This window comes from Nycticebus coucang, chromosome 21 (assembly GCF_027406575.1).
Source record: "Nycticebus coucang isolate mNycCou1 chromosome 21, mNycCou1.pri, whole genome shotgun sequence".
In the NCBI taxonomy this organism is placed as follows: Eukaryota; Metazoa; Chordata; class Mammalia; order Primates; family Lorisidae; genus Nycticebus; species Nycticebus coucang.
In genome coordinates, this window is record NC_069800.1 from 47,258,911 (window position 1) to 47,285,962 (window position 27,052).

The window sequence follows — 27,052 nt, forward strand, 5'->3', positions numbered from 1 at the left end:
CTTCCATTCCTCTGCAGCTATGAGGGAGTCATAAGTTTTGCAAGATCCCGTTGGTTGCCTGGGCATGTCATCCTCACATGCATCTCCTAAGGCGCGTGAAGTAAGTCACTTCCTTACAAGACCAGGAGGAGGCCCTGGGCACGTGTAGTTCATGAAACAAAACCAGGCCCTTCAGTTTATCTCCCCTGGTGAGCCAGGATGGTTGCCCCAGCCTGGAATCTGGAGTTAGGGGCCAGCATCCTGAGAATACCTCCCAAGTGTTCCATTCTTAACTGGGTGCGATCTCATACCCCATTTAGTGCTTCCCTAGCCATGATACACTAAGATTTTGAGGGCCGAAGAGGCTGTGACATTTGGTCAAAGACTAGAAAGTGAAAAATGGCAGAACCATCATCCATATGAAACCAGAGTCCTCTCCTTCTTGTGCTCCTGGCACAATCAGCTCCCCTCTCTCAGAGCCTTTATAATACTATGCACTGTCTCTCTCCCCAACCACCCTGAGTGCTTCTGCAGGCCAGGGACCAGTTCTGCCCTCCTCATCCCGGAGGCCAATGAAGACTGTCACAGAGATGAGGAGGCCAATGAAGACTGTCGCAGAGGGGTGCCTGTGGAAAGACCTGCAGAGCAAAGAAGGAAAGGTGAAAATGTCTGGGCAGCTACATTTCTAGCCAGCATCACTACTTCTGACTTCAGCAACTACTGAAGGCTTCTGAGGGCCAGGAGGAAGATGCAAGAGCCAACATCTCTGTAGTCTGAGCTGCTGGATTCAGACCTTCCCACAGTTAGCCCCCATTTACCCCCAAGAGTCAGCCGGGAGTATGTTTGCCAAAGAGATCAATTTGACCACTGACCCCCAACTTCAGCCAGAGAAAGCCCTTGCCCTGGTAAAACATGAATGTCACCCTCCCTTTCAATCTTGGTGCTGTCCTATGACTTGGACAGAATAGGGTCTGTTCATCCTTGCACTTGCCTCCAGGGACTAGCAACCAGTCACACAGGGGTCTGTGACATGAAGACCCAGTGACACATGGTGCCCCCAGTGGCCACAAAATCATACTGTTTTGTTCCTCAGATTTTGTGGAGTGGGTGGCTGGGAAGCAGGGCTGGGACTGGTTCCACTGCAGAGGTTCCAGGTCACCAGAATGACCAGGAGAAGGAAATCTAACAGATGGATGCAGTTCTTGATGTTACTGGCCTCTGACCTTCTCCAGGATCTTTCTCAAACCCTTGCTAGGGTTTGCAAAACTGGAAACAGTGTAAAGTCTTGACTGTGAGCAAATACAGAGCTATAAACTCAATGCACTGCAGTGTTCCAAAATAGTGCTTCCCAAGCTGCCATGTGCAGACAGAGCACCTGGACATTTGGTTAAAATGCAAGTTCTGATCCTGTAGGTCTGAACTGAGGCCAGATCCCGCATTTCTAACAAACTCTTGGGGGATGCTCCTGTTCCATGGATCACTTCTAGAACAGCAGGAGGCTAGATCTTTCGATGGCACCTGCTGGCTGAGCCAATATTCCACTCACTTCCTTGCATTGGCACTCACAAGGAGCCCATTTCCACTGGAGAATATCCAAACCCATCCACCTTGCAAGATTCCTTTCTAGTTAGGACCCCACTGTGCCCTCCTCCACCCCTACTATGCTCTAGATGAAACAAGTGGCCAGCTGGATCCCAGGCTGGCCAAGCCCCATTCCAGTCACCCATCCTTATTCCTACCCATCCCTCTGCCTAAAATGCCTTTTCCCACCTTTGAGTTTTTAGAAACTCCCTTGCATCCTTCTTCACTCTACCCCCAGCACCTGTTCTGCTTCTGCTACTTATATAAACTTAATCAAGTTACTTCACCTCTCTGAGCCTCAATTTCTTCACCTTTAAAATGGAGAAAATAATAACGTTCACCCTGAAGGGGGCTTTCTAAATAGTGGATGAAATGATACACATAAAAGGCTTAGCAAGGTGCCTGAGACATACTAAATAATCAAGAAATAAATCAATATCATGTCCTCTGTAAAATCTGCGGGATTTTTCCATTTACCTGATTTCTAGTGCTGCCACAACATTTGGCTTTTTCTTCTAAGATGGCCCTTATCACCCTACTTTGCAATGACCTATGGCCTGGACTGTCGTTCCCTAGAAGTCACATGTACCATGTTTTCCCCACATCAGGACCTTGTTTTACCCACATCTGCTATCTCAGAATCTACCCAGAGACAAGTACGGAGTGAACACACAGCAGCTCGGGGTCAGGGAAGCCACGGCCAGTAGACTTAGGGTTGACCTGGGTCTGTAGGTGGCAGAGCTCACAGGAAAGTGCAGGAAGGTACCTGGAAGACTCAGGAAAGCAGTAGCTCTATTTAAATGAGTTTTCCAGATAAGCAATGATTTCATATCCAGGAGACAAAAACATTTCTCTTTATTTTAAACAGTTCTCAAAATTTTTGAAAGTGGATTCTATACTTAAACAGGAGTCTAATACAACTGCTCCAAGATGACTTGGAACAGACATTACTTCTTATTCCCAGGGACATACTTGGTTTGCCTGGTACTTATTCTATTTTGCACTCGTTGTCTGGTATTGTTATTTATGATATTTTATTTAACCCTTCGGGTGTCTCCTGGTTTGGATAAGAAATTATCAGGTGGCCTAATCAGTGATAGACTATGCTGGATCAAAGTGATGGTTCCAAGGGATCCCAAAAAATGGGTGACTATGAATATTTACCATGGGGTGTTCAAAACACAGCCAAAAAATTCTTTGACACAATTCCTATGGAAGAAGGGGTGTCCATCCCCTCCCTTAAATCCAGGTATATTTACGACACCTTGACCAACAGCACAAAGTACCTCTGTGCAAGTCACCAGGATGAGCCTCAAGAAATGGGCAGATCTACCTCCTGCTTTCAGCATGCTGACTGTTGGAATTCAGCTGCCATGCTGTGAGGAAGTCCAAGACATGCTGCGGAGAGGCTCCTGTGGAGGGAAACCAAGAGCCAGAACCTATTTGCCAGCCATGTGGGCGAGTCACCCTGGGAGTGAAGCCACAGCCGCCGCTGTGCTATCCTAGCTGAACCTGTGTGGAATATCACATGTCCCTTCCAAACCCTGCTCAAAAAGCTGATTTGAGAACAGGGTAAATGGTCGTTGTTTTCATTTACCTGTTTGGGGATATTTTTATGTCACAATAGATAATCAGATCATTTGCACAAAAAGAAAATGCTTCCAGAACATTCAGCTTTTAGACTGGCAAACCCCTAGGGGGATTTCCTGGCATAAATGCTAGCCTCCATTAGCATAAATATTATTAATATTGATATAAATATCACTTTCCTTGTGCAGAAACAGCTTGCTAGGGATTTCACCAGCCCGGTGACCACAGGGTTTACCAAAAAGTGTTCACCCTGACATGATCAGCATCAAACCTAGGAACAAGATGAGTCACTCTGGGATGGTGACATGAAGGGTTTTCATAAATTGCCCCGTCATCTTCTTTCTATGCAATCATGACCAAGTAAGTCATTTTACCTCCCGAATCAAGGTAGTTCAACTGTGTCGTGAATGTACACATCACAACCCTTTCTGGGGAAGTTGATATTTTGAATCTGGAGTGGAAAGGTCTTCTCACATGTTTATTACTTCTTTTAGATGAGAGCCCCCTGAGTTTAGAAGAGTTCAATTTTAGAGCAAAAAAGGGAAGTGAATAAGGAGGGGGAGAAGGGAGGGGAGGGGCAATGAAGGAAAGAATCTATAGAAAATGTGCCTCTTACTCGTGGGTGCCCAGCCCTCTCATGGATGCCCCACAATTTGTTTGTTCACCCAACTCTATGCCTCACCTGCCAGGCATGTGCCAGGCCACAGGCTGGAAGTGGGACAACCACCAGTGGTCAAGACACACTCAGTCCCTGCCCTCAGGGAAGGGGCCCACTGCCACCAAGGGGAAGAAGCCACTAAGAAAGACATGGCAGCAATCACATGTGTTGTGAAAAGGGAAGTGCAGAGTGGGGATCCACTTGGGGGAAGAGGGACTGGCTCAATTGGGGGTCAAAAAAGGGCTCCCCGAGGAAATGACATAGAAGCCAAGACCAGAAGGATGAGTGGGGATTAGTCATCCTCCCGTGCCTTCCTCCTCTTGAGTTCACCTCTATGCTCAGACAAGTGAGTCTCCTGACATCCATCCCTAAGCACAGTCACTTCTCCCTTCTGTGCTGCACTTTGCCTCACCTGCACTGCCTTTAAGCAAATCCTTTTCCTCACCCAAACCCTTCAGTGCTCTTAGGATTGAGGCCAAAGGCCTCACAGCATGGCCCACTGGCTCTGTCTCTCACTGATGACTCTGCACCAATCATTTTCTTTCTGGCTTTCTCCTTTCCCTGGCAGACCTTTTGCATATGACAATCCCTCTGTCTAGAACACTTTTTCTTCCTTGATTTCCCTGGTTAACTCCTACTTGTCCTTCAGATCTCAGATCAAGTATTTGCTTAGGAAAGCCTTCTATGACCTTGCTGGCTCATGAATAGCTCCAGGTTTCAAAGCCCAGCCCATGGACCCCTCATTCTGAGCAGTCACCAGAGGTGCAATATCCATGGTCTATGTGATGGTTTGGCCAATGCACGTCTCCTCACAGAGAGAGGGAGCCCCAGAGGAGCGTGGGCCTGTCTGCCTCATGTACTGCTTCACCCCAACACCAGCATCTGACATGAATAAACAAATGTTTTAGCTGCTGGATGCAAAACACCAATGCCATAGCATCTCTACCTGCAAACCCTTTAGAATGAAAAATCCCTACCCCATTGATGTCATATATGTTCTCTGAATTCAGTTCCTATTTGCAGTTGTGACAAGGTGCAGAAAAAAAGGAAAAAGAAAACCACCATACAGTCAGGAGAGCTAAGATAGAGTCTCACGGCTAATTGCTTCTTGGGTCTAAGTTTCCTCATCTGCAAAAAGGGTTCAATAACAGTGTCCTCCCAACAACCTCTCAGACTTGCTGTGCATAATGAAACCACTTCAGGGAAGCAGGTTTACGAGTTTATTACAGCCCAGAGTCCATCGGATAATCAAGACAGGTGCCTGAGTACAGTAGCCCCCCACCCCCGCTGCGTGAAATCCAGGAGCAGGAGAAGGTCTGAACCTACTGGTGCCACGATCAGCCCTCCAGTATTGATCATCAGTCTTGCAGAGGGAACATTTGCCTTTCTCCCCCTTTCAAATAATTAAAGTATAATATTTTATGGCCTGATACAATTTACTGGGACCCTTGGCACGTAATTATAGTGCTTCTTTAAAGGAGACCCCATAAAAGATGCATGATTAGAAAGTTAAGGATCTGGATAGAATTGCAACGATGTGACAAATAATTACAAGTGATAAACGGTCTGGTGGGGGGATTCCAATAACCTCTGATGAAGGCTAACAATTAAAATAATAAATTCCCCAGAAGCAAGGATAAACCTTTTGTTCTTGGTCAAAGGCTTAGTTAGACTTCACAAGTCCAGGAACAAGCCTTGTCAAAGTCAAGTCCTGGTTTCAGGACATCCGTTCTTTATGTATTTATTTTTGTACTTAGGTACTGATTTATTTAACTTTTCAGTAATGTATTCATTCACTGACTCATCGTGTTTTTATTTCTAGCCCTTCTTTCATTCCATCGTTGTATTCCTTCTCTCCACTCATCTGTCCACCTGCCCCATCTACCTGTCCTTCTATTTGCTTTTTCATTTATCGCTCTGTTCATCTATTTTCATCTGTTAATTTATCCAGTCACATGTGTTGTGCCGTGTGCTGAGCAGATTCTTCACTGAGCTCTATCCAGTAGAACTACAATGTGAGCCACTCGCATAATTCTACTGGACACATCAATGAAATCAAAAAGAAACTGATAAAATCCATTTAAATATTTTTATGATTTAATCATTACTTTTGTTATTATAGAATAAGTGTTTTGATACATGTTGTATATTTATGTTCATGTCAAATACAAATACCATTTAATAAATAATTTTTCATTAGTTTTACTGAGCCCAATATATCCAAAGTCTTATCATTTCCGCATGTAATGAATATAATTACTATAGCCAAAATGTGGAAATAACCTAAACGTCACCAATCCAAGAATGGATTAACAAGCTGTGTTATATGTATACCATGGAATGCTATTCAGCCGTTAAAAAAGATGGAGACTTTACATCTTTTGTATTAACCTGGGTGGAGCTGAAGTATATTCTTCTTATTAAAATATTCCAAAAATGGAGAAGCAAGAATTCATTGTAGTCAATTCTAATATGAAGCCAGTAGACAATCTGATACATGCCCACGTAAGAGAAAAATTCAAATCAATTCCAAGGAGGGGAATGATGGAGTGGGAAGAGGGGAAGAGAGGGGGATGAGGGTGTTCCCAATTAATGGACACGATGTTAGAGTAGATGGCACACCTCTTGGGGGCAGGACACAATTACAAGTGGGACTTTACCTAACAAATGAAAACATTGTAACCTAGTTCTTTATACCCTCAATCAAAAAAATTATTAATGACTTATTTTGCATTTTCCTAAGCAGTCTGTGAAATCCACGGTATATTTTATGCTTGCAGTTCAGGTCAATCCAGACAAGCCATGTTTCAAGGGCTGGTGGCTACCATATTGAACAGTGAAGCTCTGGGGCTTCGAAGACAGAGAGAAAGAATATGGCCTTTGCTTTGAAGAGTTCTTCCACTCATCTGACCTCCTGCCCCATCATGCTTTAGTCCCCATACATTACTCCATGTAATCTTTGCATTTAAGCTGTAGGTATATGATGTTTTCACTTTTATGCTAGAGGAAGAGAAAGCTCAGAGAGAAGTAGTGAAAAGTTCTAGAATCTAATGAATTGAGCTTTCTAGAACACCATGGTAAATGCTCAGGCAAAGCATGGGCTGTACAGCTCCAGCAATGTGAAAAGGGCCTGTCCAGCCTGCCCGAGGGCTGTCAGGGGCTAGGAGTCAGGCAAGACACTCAGGCAAGAGACCACAGGCCAATCTGGACTAGGGAAGGAGCTACGTGACAGAGAAGGTCTTTCCAGGAAAAGCAAATGAGCAGAAAGAAAGGAAAAGCAACTATACTTCTTGAATATCTATTACGCACAAGCCAGTTCTTCAAATATCTCTGCACAGGGACCCAGGATGTGAAAGAATGTATTTGGAAGAAGAGAAAGTCTACACAGATTATAACTAGCCTTTTGTACCTAAAATTATAATGTCCTATCCACCCATAACTAAGAGACCTAGGATTTTGGCGGCCAATTGACTACACGGCACCCAGGCCTAAAGAATTGGACGTGCTGCTGACGGTGGTGATGATGATGGTGACAAGAGCTCATGTCACTAAACATTTTCTACAATTTTCCAAGCATTTTACTTGCCCTAGTTCATGGATACCTTTATTTTAAAGATGAGGAAACTGAGGCACTTTTCCAAAGCCACCAATGTACTGAGTGTAAATTACAGGACCCCTCCCTATAATGAGCCCCAAACTGGAAACTGGCTCAGGCAGGCAGGGTAGAGGTGTGGATGGTCTCTGAGATGTAACCTGAGCATGTTCCCAGGATCTGCAAGGCCCAGTGAGGAAGATGCCCTTGTAGGCCCTAAAAAGTCCCAGGTGCTGAGCTAGAGCTTCACAGAGAGATGAGCTGTCACTTCTCCTTAGGGTCCTGGGCGCTGGTCAGGAAGGCTTTACAAAGGAGAGGACACTTGAGCAGCATGAAACTTCCCCCAGCAGAAAGTAATCCCTCTCCCTCTGTGGGAGAGGGATGACTTTGTTCAGGGCCTTGGAGCACAGGCTCCACTGTGCCGCTTTGACTCCCTCCTCCGTCCTCGCCCAACCGGGCCTGAGCATTCTGTGGTTCCCCCGCAGGCATCAAGCGCACTGTTCACTTACTCAGTGTCATAATGGATCAATGGAGAATCACAATCACTCGGGCTTCTGAGAATGTATATATTTGTTTAAAAACCCCTGTCTTTCTCGGGTACAGACAAAACACCACTGGCTTACCACCTTCCCGAGACGTGCTGTGGGAATGATTTAAAGGCTTTAGCTGTCAGTAGCAATATCATCAGACGCATGTCCCAGCGGCCTCTGCCCAGGAACGGAAGAGACTTCACAGGAGGCAGAGGAGCAGAAAGAGAGAGCGACCGTGGGAGCCAGAGTTAGGTGGAGATGGGGACATAAAGTGGGAGGGAGAGACAGAGAAAATGAGAGGTGCTAAGAAAACAGGAGTGGGGCTGGAAAGAGACAAAGGCTGAGAAAAGCAATACAGAGTTAGGGAGACGTGAAAGAGTCAGAAAGGGGAAGAAAGAAAGAGGCAGGGAGAAGGGCCAGCTTCCAACTCAGTAAATCAGACACCAAGGGACAGATGGACACTGAATGATCGGCCAAGGAGGGAAAGAGAGGCAGAGAGAGGAAGCAGAAACAAGGACGAGAGAGAGAGATTGGAGAGAGGCAACAGACAAGTGTTTCTGGCCCTCTGGAGCACACCGGCCCCTGCCCGCTGAGGCTCTGCTCTGCCCCTCCCGCTGCCTGGAAGGCTCTTCCCCAGGCTTCTTGCATCGTGGGCTTTTTCTCCTCTTTTCCGCCTCTGCTGAACTGGCACGTCCTCAGAAAGGTCTCCAGGGGCCACCCCAGTGGACGGAAGCTCTGCCCATTCACCCCTACCCATTGTTCTGCATCAGAGCAGAGCACCTCTTGGTTTCTTTTACAGGACTTGTAGAGATACATTATTGGCTTGGCTTTTTATTATTCACTTGGGGTCACCATGGTCCTGTCATATCCCCGTGGCTTAGAGCAATGTCTGGCACAAAGTAGGTGGCTCTTCACAACTGAGGAACGGGTGAATGAATAAATGAATTAATGAATGGCAGTGAGGGTGAAATCTTTACCAAGCTGAAGGGCTCTCTGATGGTTACTCCAGTCATGCGGGCCAGGAGAGGCCAGGTGTGGTAGGACTGGTTGTTGACTGACAGCACACACCTGTTCTCAGTGGCTGGGCAAAGGTGGAGCCATCTGTGCTGGAGCCCAGAGCAGCTGAGCCCAGGAGGCTGCATCTGAGGGCAGGTATGGACAGATGGAGGAGGATCCTGGGGAGAGGGGCTGGGAAGCCAATCCCTTCTGGAGTTCCTTTCATACAGAAACGATTCTATCCGTGACTTTGCTTTCTCTGAAGCTAGAACTGGTCTGTGTGCCAAAGTTCATGAGTCCACATTTCCTAGGCACTCAGATTTCCAAACTTAACGAACGGGGCTCCCATCAGCCCCATTAGGCTTGATGCCACATCCCTCCTGTGTACAGCTCTTTGCCTCTATGAAAAGCGTCATACGAACCACCAAGCAAGATCAGCCACTGCTGAACGGCACTAGAGAACACTCCTGAGAACCTCTGGTCAAGATCAGAGTGCTCTGGCCTGGTGAAGGCCATTCTGCTTTCTGGAGCCAGACAAGCAGCAGTTACACACTGTAGCTTGAGGCCAGCACAGAAGCTATATTTGGGGATTTGCTGTCAAGGTCTCTGGCTATAGGAGATGCACAGGGAGAAAGACTCTGGGCACAAGATCTTAAAGTCACTGTACCTCTCCAGGTCCCTTAAAGGGAGACCCAGAGATAGTGACTCAGTCCAAAGAGCATTAGAGGCAATCCACAGCTTCCCACCTACCACAACCCTCCCATTCTGCCTTTGACCTTCCTGTCCTTGCCCGTATTTATGCGCAAATTTAATATACCCATATTCATAAATGGGCATGTTAATAATGGGTCCAGCTCATGTCCTGCTTTCCAGGTAATGTATAATAAACGTGGTGTACGTTTCTGTGAGACCATTGTCAACAGCACTGTACAATTCCATTGATACACCATGATTTGATTTACCACGTCGCTATAAATGCACCTTTAAGGATGATCCCAAGTTTTACTGTTCTAAGTACCGATGTAGAAAACATCTTCTGCTTACAGTTAGGCCTTTCTTTAAAATTGTTTTCTTGAAATACGGGTCAGGATGTGACGATGTGTTATCACGTTATCCCAAAAGTTTGTAAGAATCTGATGGTCACAAGTTGTCCATGCGTGGACTTCAGTCACTCTCACCAGCACTGGGCATTAATAACTTCTTTCTTATTTTTTTTTTAATTCTTAGATAGTTGATGTAATTCAATCTTCACAGTCAGAATTAAGAATTAATTTTTTTTAAGTGTGTGCTTAGTCTTTGTATGACTTCATACGGGAATTTTTGTTTAGAAATTTGTTCAGCCTATCCTATCTTTTTCTGCGTCTGTACATTTGGGGGTAAGTCACTACCCTTGGCCGCCTCTGAAGAATAAAGAATGATATATTCAGGAGATGGAGTTACAAGTTGTGGGCCCAAAGCTTTGAATCAGGCAGGCCCTTACTATGGAGTAGGGACAGCCATCTTGATGAGGGCAGGCACACTTTCCCCAGCCAGTCACCTGCTGACCCATGACTGTGCTAGACCAGAGGGTTTATGGTATTAATGCACTCTGTGCCTCAGGACCTATACTAAGCTTTACAAGGACACTACCAAATAGACATTAGAATTTCTGTTTTACAGATGGAGCTGAAAGAAGTGAATTAATTACCCCAAAATTGGCCTGCCCAGGCAGGATTCAAACTCAGATTTATGGATGTGTGAAGCTTTGATATAAACACTGCATTAGCTGCAGAATGGAAGGACACGATCAAAGGGTTTAAAAACTAATTCACAAATATGACACTATAGCTACCCTATAGGAGCTCACAGTCCCCTGAATAGACAAATAGGAAGAGCCACAAAGCCATGTGACATGTGTCAGGGAGCCACAGAGACATGGAGGAGAATTCCTCATTGAGGAGGACTTCATGGAGGAGGTGACACCCCATAGGGTATTGAGGCATGAAGAGAATTTGTATAATGGACAACAGCCAAGCTGAAGATGGAAAGAGGGCTGAGCATCAAGTTTCCCAGAAAAAAACTAGGTAGCTACAGAGGGTAGATTTGGGGATCAAATAGACATGGGTCTGCTCCCTGCCTCTTCTTGCTAGCTTTGTGACTAGTCATTTCACTCTCTGAGCCTCGATTTTCCCATCTGAAAAACTGGAATGAGCATGTCACCAGTTGTGAAAGTGACATGCTCCATGTGACACCTGGCAGAGGAAGAGCTTCTATTGTCAAAGTAGTTCTGCCCTCTCGGAGGACCTCCCACTTCTTCTGCCTCCCATCAGCAAACCTGAGAGCCTGCCCCATGAGCACAAACTTTCTGGCCAGAGAAATCAACCCAATTGCAATGAAAACCATCTGGATTTCGAGTAAGCTAAACGTGGTTGTTTCAAATCCTACTCCCACCACTTAGGAGCTTGGGTCTTGGAACTTGGACAAGTCACTTAACTTCCTTTGAGGCTCAGTTTCATCATCTGTAAAATGGACCCAGCAAGCCCAGCCTCACAAGTAACTATGACACATGAGCACAATGCCCTGAAGATAATATACATCAGTGTTTGATGGGAGCCCCACAAACCCTACATGGCAGTGGTCTAAAGCCGATGTCCATGGTGGTGTTACTCTACATGTTAAAGTAGCAGCCCCATCTGGGGACATTCCTGGAGCCCATCAGCCTGCAGGGCACCCAGTCTGGCAGGGCCTGTGGACAGTAGCTGTGCCTCTGCCAGGAGACCCACTTCTCCACATCCTCCCCCAGCTATTGCGGGAAGAGGCATGACTCATTCAAGGGAAGAGGGTTGGCACCATCTCCCCCAGCCGCATGGGGCCAGCCAGCAGGCTTGTGGTTAAAGGATCTGCCTGGATTGCAAAACAAGCCAGTTTGCTGTGCTCTGGCATCACGTGATGTGGGCGGGCGCTGGGTCTGGCCTTCTCTTCCCTCAGCCCCTGACTCACCGCAGGCCTGCTGCAGTCACATGGGCTCCCTGGGCCTCAGTTCCCCCCCAGGGTTCTTAGCTGCTGAGCTCATTCGGAGAAGAACTAAATTGGAAGAACGACTTCCCTTTTTCCCTTTTTTATTACACCATAAATATATAAACATATTCCCATGATGAAAAATATAAAGACCGCCAGCAATAGAAATGAGAAGTCACACCTCAGCCCCCACCGTGAACCCTCCACGGTAGTGAATCTGGTCACTATCTTCCTAAGTATCTTCAAGGAATTTGATTAATTTTAGTTTAGGTGAGAAATCCGTACCTTTTAGATACATTAGAATATTACTGAAAAGACAAGAGTCCCGCTTGGCAACTGCCATCTCCAATGCTGGTTCCTGTCCAGAGGCAACCACTATTTATTAGCGAAGTGGCTCTCTTGGAGACCTCTGTTCTTTGTGTGGGTAGAGATGACAACTATGCTCGTGATAAAGGACAGGTGTGGGGCACATTCCCGTGCTGATTTTCAGACTTTGTGTATCTTTCTACAGTACGCGCTTTTACTCATCAGGCTGCCTCAGAGATTTTCTATTATGTTACAGAGAGGCTCTGCCGACTTCGTTTAATGACTAATTAGTAGTCAAAACTATGGGTGTGCCAGAATGTTCCACAGTTGCCGGGCGGTGAGTTTTAAAACTGTCTCCATTTTTTTTTTCACTACTTATAAACAATACTAAGACGAACATCTCCCTACGTCCTTCCTGTGTCCACAGGCAGGTATTTCTGGACGACTGGTGGCAAGTAGCAGAATGTCTGAATCACAGAGGGAGATGTTTAAGTGTAATAGATATCACCACACAGCCCCTCCAAGATAAAAGTTCCTGTTTCCTTTCTAGGTATGTGCAGTGAGGCATCCGTGTGCACACAGGAACTCACTTTCCAGCTGGTCATGTTAAATTGTCAAGAGGAAGATTGAGAAATACAAGGGATTTCTTTCTCCACAGAACCAAGCATGTGGAAGAACCATGAGGCATTTAGACCAAATGGAAAGGATCAATCATCGAACTCAGATTCACTGGAAGTGGGGAAACTGAGGCTTACCAAAAGGAATTGACTTGCTGAGGTTAAGCCCTCAATCCCTTCTTTCTAGACAGTTACAAGGAAGCACATACTCTTACATGAGATCCGGGGTGGGAGTGGGGGAGCGGTATTCCAAGTTCAAACGTAATCACATCCCATTCTTTGCTGAAAATATTTCAGTGGTTCCATGTGCTCTAACTTCAAGACACCACCCGGCCCTTTGCTCTCTTGTTTCTACAGAGAGCACCAGAATCTCTTCTGCGGCCTCAGGGCCTTTGCATACTTTCAGCTCGCTCTGGGATATTTCTTGCCCCTGCCCCTCCACAGTCACACTCACCTGGCTGACTCCTTCTCACTTTGCTGAGATGCCCCCTGAAGCCCACCTTCCTCAGGGAAGCCGCCCCATCCTCCTAACCGTGCCAGAGCCCTCTCATAATACCCCTTAGCACCTGTGCTTCTTCTTCAGAGAACTCTTCACACCCTCACTTTACGTTTGTTTGTGGAATACAGCAAATCCTCACTTGATGTCTTTGTTCTTGGGAACTGCAACTTTAAACGAAATGGTGGCATACTGTATACCACAGGAACTTAACTCTTGCTCATAGCCCACGGTGAAATTGGATTCGTTGCACACTAAGTCATCTCATTCAAGGTCACAGTTTCCAAGAACCTGTCAACGATGTTCAGTGAAGACTTAGCGTACTTGAAAAATTTCTGACTCATCACTGAGCCTGAGAAAGGCTGTCTGCTGGATCCCCCAGCTTTTAGCCAGATGCCGAGTGTTACCTGAATGAAGAACAAAGGAATGAGTAACTTCAGGCCTGTCCCTTTTCCCCACAGTTCTGCCTCTTTTATCATCAGACCTGAGGAGGCTCACTCTGGATACACCCCTTTCTGACCACACAGGAGAGGCTGTCCAAAGTCCTGGACTTCAGATTCAGCCACACCTGATTTCAAAGCCCATTCAGCCACCTGGACTCTGCTGTGTCATTTGTGTCCCTGGAGACTCAGTTTCCTCATCTGTAAAATGAGGCAGCAGCCCCTGTCTTGCAGATCTGTGTAAGGCATGAGCTAACCCTGCCCCAGGCCCAGCCTCCTGTTTGTGTTCAGTGTTGCGGGGAGCTCAGAATCCCCCCTGCTCTTAATCACAACACTCTTGTGGTCTAAGTCAGGTCTCCATGCTACATTAATACCATGCCAGCATCCCCAAGTCTTCAGGTCCTTACCCTGAGTCCAGCAAGAGGGGTTCAGCCCCAGCATTGAGGAATCCAAACACAGTCATGGCTGATGCAAGTGCTAAAGGCCACATGAGTTGAGGAACAAGACCAAGCACGTTCAGCTAAAGGGGAGGAGGGAACTGGCTACCTTGAACCCATGCCATCTTCCTCCTTCCAGAGAATACACCCCTGTTTTGCCCTGGGAGCACCTGCAAGCCTCCATATGGAGAACAAAGATCTTTCTGGATCCCCGGAAGAAAAATTGATCATAATGGGAGAAGGCGCACATTGGCTGAGCTCCATATGCAGGAGTCAGTGTGGGAGGCTAGAAGGAACATTCTACAGCTTTTGCAGGAGGTCATCTGGAGCTTGGAGCTGGAGCCATGTTCAAGAGCTCTAGGATACCCCAGAACTTCAGCCACTGCTCTGTTGTGTCTTTCCCACCCCTGGAGGTAGACCTCTGTCTTCAATCTGCATTGTTCCCAGGCTTCATCATGCATCAAATATTCATTAATGCCAGGTCCTAGAGATTCCCTGGTGGGTAAGACAGATGTGGCCCTGCTCTCCCAGAGCTCATGGGTCCAAAGCTTGGCCTCAACAGCAACAAGGCAAGGGAGCTGGGAGCTATTTTGCCAGGTCTGGGGTCAGCGAAGCCTGCAGGACAACAAAGTATAAAGGGGTATGATGGGGAGCAAAAAGGAGCCTGAGGTCCAGCCATGGCAGACCAGCAGCTAGCCAGCCACTAACAGGGACCAGGTCTTTCCTGTAGTCTTTCACCCTTCTCCAGCCACTGGGGCAAAAAATGGGTCTCCTGCAGTGAAAAATTGTTTAATTAATTAATCAGCATGCAGCAGACCTGTGTTGTTTCCGTATTGTACTCCTGGTACGGTGCCCACCATAACAAATGCAGGAAGGAAGGGGAAAAGCAAAGGAAGAAGGGAAGGAAAGAGAAAAAAGGAATGGAGGAAGGAGGGAGGGAGAGAGGGAGGGAGGGAGAGAGGGATTCCTCAACTCTGTGAATGTCCTGGATTCATCTGCTCATGTCTTTATTTTCCCAAGACTATTGATCATGCTGATGTACTAGAATCTAGGGATAGGAATATGGCAGATGAGGCCCATGCCACCGTGGAGTTTGTGTTCTGGCGCCTACAGAGAAAGCACACTTAAAACAGCTTTGTTTTTTTTTTTTTTTTTTTAGTGCATTCTATAGAATACCAGCCCCACAAAGCTGAGTAGAACACTCCACAGTCAGCCTCTGCTGCACCCCTACTCCCCTTCTTGGATCGTCACATCAGAATATTAAAGGTTCTTAGAAGTTTTGCAATTTAAAAAAAGAAAAGAAAAGCCGAATTAACCAGGTCTGTTCCAAATGCCTCAGCCTGCAACCTGCTTTTACTCAGATTAACATCTTACAATCTTGAAGGAATCAGATGAGGTCACCTCCCTGTTGGCCCCGGGTGAGCCTCCCTGTCCTGTCCCGCCAAGTTCCTCCTCACTCGGAGCTTATTCCCGACAGCACGCCCTGTGGATGGGCCACAGTTTCTGAGGCTTGGGCTTCCTGGCACCAAGGGGACCGCTGCCCTAATGGAACTCCAGGAGACCATGCCCTGTGCCATCTTGCTCCCACATGTGACAGGGCCATTCCACCCCTGGGGCTCCAGGGCAGGAAGAAGCTGTAGGAGCAGCCGCAAGGGGCTGAACACTGATTTGAACAGCAGGAGGGCTGGAGGCCTGGCCTGACCCGAAGGACCATGTGATAGTGCCAGAGCCCCAGATTTTGGCAGGGCCCGAATCCTGCTTGCCAAGGGAACTTGGAAACGGCCAAAACCCTGTGCAGATGAAGACAAACATCAGACTCGTGTTTCTGATTCACTTACGCTCAGTGCATCAAACTGCTGTTTGGTGAAAGCTGCTTACATTTCAACAAGTCCAAGAGCCTCCTTTGCAAATGTGAATTAGCTTTGTCCAAAGCTCTCTTGGCCAAGATGGGAAAACTCAGGCCCTGCCTCTCCGACTTCAGGAAGAGGGCTGCAGCCACGAGACCAGTATTCTCAACCTTTTTTTATCTCACAGCACACTTGAACCTAAAGTTAAACTTCCGTGGCCCACTTAAAAAAAAAAAAAAAGAAAAGAGTAAGAAGGAGGGACGGATGGGGAAAGGAAGAGCAGAAAGAGGGAAGGAGGAAGGGGGGTGAGGTCTTGGTGTGTGCCGCACCTTTGGGGGGCAAGACATGATTGTAAGAGGGACTTTACCTAACAAATGCAATCAGTGTAACCTGGTTTCTTCTACCCTCAATGAATCCCTAACAATAAAAAATTTTAAAAAATATGTCAAAACATCATAATATATAGAAAATTAAAAATATACATATGATAAAAAAGAGTAAGAAAAAGAATGAACTTACTGTGCTTTGAATGTCTCTTGAAAACAATTTCGCTAATGATCTTTAACAATTTTCACAGCACACCTAAGACCCTCTCATAGCACTCCACTGTGCCACAGCACACTGGGTGAAAATCACCACCCTACCCTCTCCTGTCTCCCAAGGGTAGGGCGGTGATTTTTAACCAGTGCGCTGTGGCACAGTGGAGTGCTATGAGAGGGTCTTACGTGAATGTTACCTTTTTTGCATAATTATTATTATTATTGCTCAATATTTCATCGCAGCAATCGTCTGATTTCTTTTCTGAATGTATTTATCTTCATTCTTTACAAGGCTTTTGTTTCTAGGCCTTATCTTGAACATTGTTATTGTTATTAAATTTTAAGCCTTTTTAATTTTGTGAAGGCAAAAAGTGGAAACCAAATAAACACATGTATATGTATAGAGAAAAGAAAAAGAAAATCACCACCCTAGATGCATTTAGAGCAGCAGTTCTCAACCTGTGGGTCGCAGCATTAAAAAGGTTGAGAACCACTGACTTAGAGGAACATAATTCATCTTTCCTCAGTTTTCTCATCTGTAAATGGAGACAGGGTGCTGACCTGGTAGAACTGCTGAATTCCAAAATGCATTATTTAAGCCCTAGACACTTAATGAGCACTACAGTAGTGTACATTTTTAAGAATACTATTAGGATTGTTATCAGCATCTTCATCACCACCACTGTACAACTCAGTGAACCTGCAGCTATAAATCCTTGAAATGTTGCATAGATTGTTAGGATAGATTGTCACAGTGGTGACCCACCATGGAACACCCTTCTCAGAATCCATGCCTTTGTGCAGTCCCTTCCCCAACAGAAGCTCTACACTTGAACATGTGACCACTCCCCTGCAGCTGCTTTGCCTGGAGGAAGATCAGGGTAACCCCTGCCTTAGACAGAGATGCCCGGAATCCCAACTCAGGTCCCAAATGGATGGAGCCACATCATGAGCCCAGAGGAGACCAACAGAAGATCCACCCAGCCAAATACGTGGTTATCCTGAGCCACTAAGTTTTGGGGAGGTATTGTACACAGAACAGATAGCTGGCGTGACTGTTTAGCTTGCAGCTGCTCAATCTTTTTGACGATTCATTTCTTCTGTTCACACTTTCTTAATTCTTCTTATTCAACTAGACTCTTCGAATGGGAGACACGTACAGCCCAGAGCCTAGTTAGAAGAGATCACACATTTATCATCTTCATTTACAGCAGCCACCACCCTGTGCCATCTCAGAAGGCCTTGTAGGTGACAAATGAACGTGCTTCTCGACGCACTCAGCATGCCCTTCCCAGGATAACTTGTCACTTGGAGCCCAGTGGCTGCTGTTACAACCAAAATGCAAGTGAGTTCAACTTGATTCCAGAACACTCCATGAATATAGACTAATGGGAAGGAGGACCAGTCTGAATGAGCAAAAGGAAAAAGCATTTGAAAGACATGAACTCCATTTGTATGGCTCCAAAAAATATACCGTGACTCCAATCCAACACTGCGGTGTTACCAACTACTAGTATCAGTCCCTCTGATGAGTGGCGTGGCTTGGTTTGTAATGGACATATCAATTGTTTGAATGCAAACAAGTTCCTCCAAAGTATCTGAAGCTGCCCGTGAAGAGTTTATCCTCTTAAATGCTTCAGACTTAATCCTGCAAACATTTATCCCCGTAGGCAGAGGGATGACCTCTGGAAAGAAAATCTCACGTCTCTGCCTTCAGCCAGGTGATCCTCCCAGACTTCGGATCTATGATCACCACGTGTTTGTTGAAAATGGCCCCTGGAATGGATCTGACAAAACTGTTGTGTGGAGCTGGCACGTGCCAATGACTGTATCCGGTGCCACTGATTCAATTCTCACAGCCTAGAAAACAGGCGTTGTTTATATCCCCAGTTCACAGATGATGGAAAGGAAGGAAGGTCAGAGAGGTTAAAGGACTTTCTCAAGGTCAGGCAGCTGTGTGATTCCAAGTCCAAATCTTGGCCTCAGTAGGTTCCAGAACTCCCCTGTGCCTTCCTCTTCCCCACCTTGCCTCCCATGTTTCTTCTGAGGGATAGTGTCCATCTATAGATCCATCCATGGGACCAACCCACACGCAAACCTTCCAAAAGACCTTCTGAGAATCTCTTAAACGTAGTCACTCTCTGCATCCGTTCTGCCACGACCACTCCGGGATGACAGCGATGTCCCTAACTCGCCTTTCCCATCTGCTGTCTTCCCATACTTCACTCTCTCCGTGCAGCTGGGGACTTGATCCCCCCACCCAAGCCTGAGAGCTGCAGCTTAAAACTCCATGTGGCAGAAGGAGTAGACTTTTCTGAAAATATGCATGAGGACAGCTTGGTGAGATATGGGGAAAGTGGGGGACTCATAGGCAGGGCCACAACCCTGGGGGTGTAGGGGGGACCCAGGCTTAGAAGTGACAGGGATGACCACAGAGATCACTTTTCTTGTGCAGGCAAAGCACAAGAGAAAGTCAAAGACTTTGATCATCTTTTGGGTCTGTGTTCCTCCTCTACAATAACTTGCCTCTGAGATGGGCCTGACTTTCTATTCAAGGACTTTATAATGCAAAAAATACAAATAAAACCTCATGTCCAAGGTCTTGCAGAGTGTGTCCCCTACAGCCTAGAGGGGCTCCTGCCAGATCTTTTCATGCACACCCTCCTTCATACACACCCCTAAGTCCACATAAACATGTTGCAATTCTCCAAATACCCTAGGATCTGTCTCCCAACCAAGGCCTTTGCACAGGCAGTTTCCAGAATCTGAATTTTCTTCTTACTCACAAGTCCCTTCACTAACTAAATCCTATACTCATCTTTTGAGCTTCAATTTATACACCCATTCCTCCTAAAAATCTTGCCTGTGCCCCAGATCCCAGTGAGATGCTCTCAAAAAATTTCTTCCCAGCTGACTTCCCCCCATTACCTATCATCGCATTATTGTTATTCCTGTTGTTGGTGGTGCTGATAATTATTAATGAATGAATGGATGATGTGTTTGCCAACCTCAATTTAGCCTGGCCCAATCTATGGAGCCTGAGTAAAAGAGATGCCACATGCTCCAGGCCATGCCACATCAGAAACTGCTAGATCTCTGTCTGGGGAAAGATGCTGTGACCTCAAGGGTGAGTAATTACGTGTGTCCATAAAGAAGGCCTTTGGCTTCTTGGGCTCAGCCGTGGAGCATGCTGGGAACACAACATGGTGACACTGGAGGGCAGGTGTGAGATGAACGGAAGTAGGGGAAGCCAGAGGGAGTCAGGACAGGCATGAGGAGCTGCCTCCATTCTCAGGGGGTCTCCAATGCAGGCAGCCTTTGGCCTGAATTTATGCACTACTGAGAATGAGAAATATCTATTGCTGGGGGGAACCAGAGGCCGTCTTTCTAGTTTACAAACACGCCCAGCTGTCTTCCTTGTCTCTTGGCCTTTGCACTTGCTGTTTTCTGCATCTGGAATGCCCTCCCCGGGTCCCTGTAGGGCCGGTGCCTCGTCATTCAGATCTCATCTGAAACGTCACCCCCTCAGAGAGACATTCCTAACCCACCTGTCACTGTTCCCCACCCCTCTCCCAGTCACTCTGCCCCTTACAGTCCTGCTTCACTTTCTTCACAGCACCTGCCAATGTCATAAGTCATCCTAGGCGTGGATTTGTTCTGTGCCCTTGCTGATCCATCACAAGATCCACAAGGTCAGGACCAAATCGTAGGTGCGTTCATCTCACTGGAAAACACTGATTCCACCTAGAACTGTAGAAGCCGGGGAACCTATGGGAACGTAGGCGCATTCCTGGTCCCTGTGACTCGGGGGAGAGCAAAGAAAGACATAAGAATAAATGTGGACCATCAAAAAACATATCTTGTGTACATCTCTCTCCCTAGGCTTTCCCTTCTCTTCCATATGGATATAACGGCACTCACCTGGAGCTTTACTGGGATCAAATGGAATAACGCATGGGAAGCGCTCAGCAGACTACCCCTGCTGGTCCTTCTATCCTGAACATGCTTTCTTCAACACTGACTACCTCTGCACACCCGCTGTCTTCAGGGAGCTGTCATTTCCTTGGGGTCCTCCCTCCCCACTTTCAAGGTGGTCCCACCTGGCAAACACTTTCAGACCCCCGTGATATCCCATAAGGCTCTCAGTCCCACCTCTGCCCTCTACTGGGAGGCACTGAGGCCCAGAAAAGGGGGAGGAGAGGATAGATTTACAGCACCACCCCCCTCAACACGGCCTGCAGAATGTTCAGCCCTAGTCAGAGGACAGTGAGAGATGGGGGCAGGCAGGAGGACCAGTGGCTTCTTGGTGGCGGCCCCAGGTGTCCCTCCTACTGAACCCTGCCAGGGCCCAGAGCAGACTCTCCACTGCCCCTCTGCTGCCCGCCTCCTGCCAGGCTCCAGTGGCTGCCCCACAGAAACCGCTCTGGCCTGGACTGGTGGGTTCAGAGTGTTGGGCCTCTCACATGGGAAAGATCGCTTTTCAGTTTCTGTGCCTGAACCTACCATGCTCCCACCACCACACACACTGGGTGTGACTTTAGCTTCTCTGGGCCTCAGTTCCCTTATCTGCAAATTGGAGATGATAAAAACCACTTGGAGCTGATGACGCATCCTAGCCAACAGCACAAGGCGGGATCCTCAGGAAATGGCACCCTCGGCCCACTGTATTTCCCTCCCAGACCCCATCCCAGTGCCATTCCTTGGTTACACCCTTTCCTCCCACGAGCTGCCCCAGGACCCTCAGAAGTGCTCCTGAGTGCCAACCAGCCACCGCCCTGGGATAGCTGTCCACAGCACGAGAGAGCCCAACATCAGCCCAACAGGCCTCCATCTATGATGCGTAACCCGAAATATCCTCTGGACGTCCCCGGGAGCTTCCCCGTCCACAACCTACAGCAGCTCCATGACCAACTGGGAGGGAGGAGTCTCCGTTCACAGCCAAGGTGCCGTCTCAAGGATGCTGAGACACGTGCTTGAAGGGACTCTGCTAAGTGGTGCAGCCACGACTTTGCTTTTGTTTTTACTTGTGGATTCTGTCTGCAACCAGCACAGAATGAAGGGAGGGAGGGTAAAGGGAGGCCAGTACTGGGGAGCCCCAGCCCCCAAACAAGGCACCATTGTGAAAGTATATCCTGTTGTTTCCTTCCTGCCCTCCTTCTTGTATTTCTTTCTTTTTCTTTCTTTTTTTTTTTTTTTTTTGCAGTTTTTGGCCGGGGCCAGGTTTGAACCTGCCGCGTCCGGTATATGGGGCCGGTGCCCTACTCCTTGAGCCACAGGCGCCGCCCTCCTTCTTGCATTTCCTTCTTTCTTCCTTCTTCCTTCCCTTTTTCCTTTCTTCCTTCCTTCCCTCCTTCCATTTCTCGGTCTAATCTCTGGCTTCTGTCTCCCTATGGAGCTGTCAGTCTCTCCTTCTCTCTAGTTCTATTAATCAGTGTGTCCCCTTCCCTCCTGTGGGAAACCATGTCAAATCCCGGTGAGACGTGACATGTGGTCCAGACCACTATCTAGGTCAAGGGAGGCCTCTGCTCTCATGACCCTCTCACTTTGGAAGAAAACTAGGCTTTTACTTGCATCCAGGGCAAGGTGGACCAGAATCCTGGTCTGGGTCTGGAAGCCCTTAGAACCCAGGCACACCCTCTGCTCCAGCTTCCAGGACCAGCCAGAGTTGGCTAGACAAGTTGGGATATCGGTAGGTCGGGTGTTGCCATTCGGAGCAGAGCCTGGGGAGGTGTGGCGCAAGGGAAAGCAGAGGTGGATGTCAGACCAGCTGGTGTCATTAACTCAAATTAGGGAAATGGCCCATTATCTCCATCAAGTCATCAGCATCGCAGGTGTGGCCCCTGGACACCCACCAGGATACAACCATTAATGCCACCCCTCTCCCCTCCTCCTACTCTTCCCACATCCCCTGGGGGCGAGGGCTACTCCTGCGCTTGCATCTTGACTAAGATAAAGCTCTCAGAGACAGAGCGTTGTACCACTTGGGAAACGGCTGCCTTGGAAGGTGACAAGTTTCCCATCTTGGGAGATATGCAAGAGAACGATGAATTCCTAAGGCTGGGGTAAAGAGGGTCATCACTTTTCAAGCTAAAACCCAAGAATCTTCATGAAGGATGCTGATTTCTTAATGCTGTCTATGTATATTCATAATTCCCACCTTAATGAAGGAGGTATCATTGATTCAGACAGATTAAAAGGTATAAGGAATTGAAGCACAGGGTTTGAAGTCTTAAAGCCATATCACTATGGCCCTCAAGATCCCTCAATTGTTCTTCCAAACTTTATGCAAAAGAGAGATGTGGCAGTCTCAGGTTTAAAAGATGAGGCTCAGAAGCTAGACAGACCTGGGCTCAGACCTACTGTGCATCCTTGAGTAAGTCATATCCCCTCATCATCTTCCAGTTCCAAAAGGGGACAAGCACCTATCTCACAGTGGGATGAAGAATGAAGGAAATTATGACTGACAAACACTTAGCCAGCTTCCTAGTACTTAGTACATGTTCAATAAATGGCTTGTGGTTTTGTGATAATACAGTAAAAACAAAAGTTTGGCCCCAGAGAGGAACCAGGAATGACATTCTCCACAGCCACATGACCCAGATAAGATGAGTCTTGGCTTCAGCCTGGAAAGGCACTGCAGAGACTCTGTCCACGCCCTGCTCTACCCTGACACAATGTACCTTCTTTGTCCTGAAACCCAATTTTCTCCACCCTGTCCTGCACCAACAACTCCAGGTTGTTCACTCTGGACTTGCCATGAATCTTTAACCATTAAGCACTTAACATCATGTTTTCCATCTTCAGAGGTTTCTAAACAGTAATTAGGCAGCAGAACACCCTACCACCATAGCAAGAATAAATATCATTAGTGTAAGAGGGAGCGTGGGCTAAGTGAAGGTGCTTGGAGGCCTGGCACACGACAGAGACTGGGCAGGCAGCAGCGTGGCTGAGGCCTGGTGACCCAGCTCTACTGCCAAAGCCCCAGGCCTGCCCTTCCCTCTTAAGGTAACTTAGCTTGGAAGCTACAAGGACAGCTAATATAATGGAAATGGCACCAGCTTTGGTATAAGAAAAACCTGATTTTAAAATCCATCTTTGCCATTGTGAATTTGGACAAAGTATCTGACCACACTCTTGCTCATTTTCTCACCTACAAAATGAAAATTATTCCATCACTCTCTAGGTTACTAGCAAACATTTAATGAAAGAATGCATGTGACAGACTAAGCACAGTGTTTAAAATAGAATAAGGTCCTATAAATGACAGATCTGGTGGTACTAGTCTAGTGGAGCCAGAGAGACAGAGATTCCAAATCAATAGCATATTCTTTTTATCAGTCAGTATAGTTTGGGTTATGCTGCAGTGACAAACAAGTCCAGAATCTTGGGTGAAATCTCAAAGCTTTCTCTTGATCTCAGTGCATCCTGAGTGCTGACATTGCCACTCAGGGTCCCAAGATTACAAAGCAGTCACCAACAGTCACTATGCCAGAAGGGAGGAGAGTTCTGGAAGCTCCTGGAACAGTAATGCATACTTTAACCCTGTAGTGGTCACATTACTTCTGCTCACAACTTATTGGCTAGAACCTGTCACACGGCCCCACCCAAGCATAAAATTGTTCAGTCTTCTGTGTCCTCAGAAGAAGAAAAGAACCAGGAGCTGGTGAGCATCACAGATTGCCATCCTAGGATGCTTACCGAAGATTTATACACTTTTGTTCAGTCTATTCACAAAGCCCAATTTTCCCTCCAGTCTTGGAACAAATCACCACTTCTTCCTTAGAGCACTAGAAGATAAGGTGGACACACAGTTGGGACAATGTTGAATGAAAATATTCAAATTGTTAGCCACCAGATCATATCTTATGCTGCAAGGGACCCACATGGAGAGAGGCACAGGGACTCGAACCTAGTGGACACCCAGCTGACCAACACTCTCCACCCATATTCTCACTCCATGCCTATGTTCATCAAGTAGGATAATGGTCACAATCATCTGTGTATTAAAATTTTTGTTTCCTCTCTTTCTTTTTGAGATGAATTATGCAAGTTAAATGAAAATATAGAGCCCTATACTTACACAACTTTCTGGGATTCAACTGACTCTCACAGCAGAAAAGAAACAGCTTCCCAAGGCTGCCATCATTAAGTCCCCACTGAGGATAAACTGTCCCTCTGACGCCTATAGTGTCTTTCCTCTTCAGAGCCCAGGAATCTGGGTATATACTTGATCCTAGCTTCATCAAAGTCAATGATGAACTCTTATGGAGTAGGGGACTAACTGGCCATTCCCTCCTAGTGAGACCACAGAAGACAGGCTTGATGCTCAAAGATGCAAACTTTCAATGGTATCCCTTATAATCTAACCTTCCCAGCCCCATGGTCAGCTAAAGTGCTAAGTGTCTTGAATCTGAAATTCCTTTGGAACCAGAAATCAGAATCCTACTTGAAGTGGATCAGGTTTTAGGATCCAGCTTGAAGTAGGCCACGTTTCTGGTTGTCAGGCAGTATAATCACTTTCCACATCCAGAGAGATACAGATAGATATATATCCTGTTCGTGCCTCAATGTCCTCCTCCATAAAAATAATCATTTTCTTTCTATATCAGTCCAGACCTAGTTGCTTATCCACCTAAACAATGCCTGGAGGCTTACATTGGAAGCCAAAATTCAAAAGAAGGAAAGGAACATTTATTGAGCATCTATAAGGTGTCAGACACAAGGCTGGGGTTTTAATATAATTTTCACAGCCTTTTAATGGAGGCACTCTTTTCCATTTCCAGATGCAACTCAGTTGCATACCAAAGGGTGAGGGAGTCCAAGATTGACCCTACAGAAGGGGTTTTCACACATCTGGTTAAATGGGAAAACAGAACATGTAAAAACAAACCATCAGTCCTTTGGAGGTGAGATACCTCACCTCCCAATTGGTATCCGACTGCCAAGCCTGGTGGAGTTTGGACTTGAGTCATGGGTGTTGGCCTCAGGAGTCCATATCTCTTCACTCTTCATGCTCTTGCATATACCCTGAGGGGAAAAGAAAAGTCCTTATTGCCTCCACCTAGATTTCAAGGCAGGCAGGAACAGAGAGTTGAGAAAGAGAACAGTACTGCCAGGTTGGTCCTTTGAGATCAGAGTGTGTGTGGGAAGTGGCCAGGAAAGCTGGGAATGTGCATGAGCCCCACCCTGATGCTTATTCTGAGTCCATTGCTGTATGTCTTCAGAAAGAGGCTTCCAAGCCTGGACTTGTGATTAATTACAGGTGCAATTACACCACTGCACACACAGATTGCGTGCCACCTACTCTGTCTGATGCCCTCTTTGGCGACCACCTTGACAATTGGATAGACACTGGGAAGCAGGTGCAGCCACTGCCCCTGCCTGTTCTACCTTACGACAGCTTTGGACATCTGTCTCTCCTGCCCATCTCCATGGCCATGACAGTTCAGGTCTCATGCTCAGGGTTTTGCAACAGTTTCCTGACTGGTTTTCTGGCTACCAGCCTCCCTCTCCAACCAACCCAAGCTTCTCACAAGCCATCAGAGCAAATTTGATCCCATCTAACCCAAATTAAAAGCAAACAAAAAACCTTCAGTGGATTCCATTACTCTCAGGATCAAGTCCAGATTCCTACTCATTGTCCTCAAGGCTGGTCATAATCCAATCTCTTTTTAAAAAAAAAAAAAAAATTCAGATCAGTGTGAGGGTACAAATGTTTTCATTTCTAAGGTAAAGTTCAAGTTGTAGTTGAGCCCTTCACCCGTGGGCATGCTGAACACTCACATGGTGCATGTCAGGTGAAATCCTGCCAATCACCCTTCCTCCTCACCCCTCCTCTCTCTCCTCTCACCTCCCCCTCACTAGACTATCCTTGTGTTTTTCTTTTGTGTGGGCATGTGTTTGTTTATATATTAGTTCCCTATTCGTATTGGGTACGTTGGATACTTCCCCCCACCCCATTCTTTTGATACTTTACTAAAAAGAATGTGTTTCAACTCCATCCAGGTATACACCAAAGACATAAAGTCTCCATCTTTTCTTATGGCTGAATAGTTCTCCATGGTGCACATATACCACAGTTTGTTAATCCATTCATGGGTGGAGAGGCATTTGGGTTGCTTCCATGTCTTGGCAATTGTGAATGGAGCTGCAATAGACATTCTAGTGCAAATGTCCTTGTGGTAAAATGATTTTTTTTTCTTCTGGGTAGATATCTAGCAATAGGATTACAAGACCAAATGGAAGGTCCACTTTTAGTTCTTTGAGAATTCTCCACATTTCTTTCTGTAGAGGTTGTATGAGTGTGCAATGCCACTAGCAGTGAAAAAGTGTTCCATTCTCTCCACAGTCCAATCTCTTTTGACTTCCCCAAACTAACCTTCCTCTCACTGCATCTCTCTCCTGCACAGTGTCTCCCGCACAAACCTTTAGAGAAGGTGCCCCTTTG